Source organism: Octopus bimaculoides, chromosome 19, assembly GCF_001194135.2.
Source record: "Octopus bimaculoides isolate UCB-OBI-ISO-001 chromosome 19, ASM119413v2, whole genome shotgun sequence".
NCBI classification, from domain to species: Eukaryota; Metazoa; Mollusca; class Cephalopoda; order Octopoda; family Octopodidae; genus Octopus; species Octopus bimaculoides.
In genome coordinates, this window is record NC_068999.1 from 15,193,389 (window position 1) to 15,194,124 (window position 736).

Consider the following 736-nt stretch of genomic DNA (forward strand, 5'->3'; position numbering starts at 1 on the left):
ATATATATATATGTATATCATATATAGATGTGTGTGCGTGTTTGGATGGATGTATAGATACGTATATATAAACCTACATACGAGCATGCACTTTTATAGTATATAATAAATACACACCATATACTCACACATTCCTATGAATGTGTAACTATACATATTTCCGTGTGCATATATACAGAGGACAGGTTAGAATATGTGCTATCATAAAGTGCAGTGCCCTATCTCACCGGTGACTTATATCTGGCTCATGGCATTCTTAAAGCCATCTTATGAAATATGTGATGACAAAAAACACGTTGTAGAAACCCATCGGACACATTGTACATGTCAAAGCAATATCCAGCTTTAGCACATATTCCACTACAATGTTTCCAGATGAACATTTGTGTAAGGTTGCTGACGGTTGCATTATACTTATTGATGGATCACATATTTAAAAAGACCGAAACAACACTTTGAACCACGTTAGACATGGTCGACATATAAGATAGACACATATATGTAGATCGATGCACAAACCACCCCATAAAATTACATATACTATAAATTATTTGTACAAATATACATGTGGAAATGTTTCTATGCACGTTTACATATACTTGTATATTTTATATTATTTATATCTATATCAATCTATCTAACTATATACAAACACACACACACACGCACCCACATATATATACACATACCTATGTGCATATATATATATATATGCATGTATGTGCATGTATATATA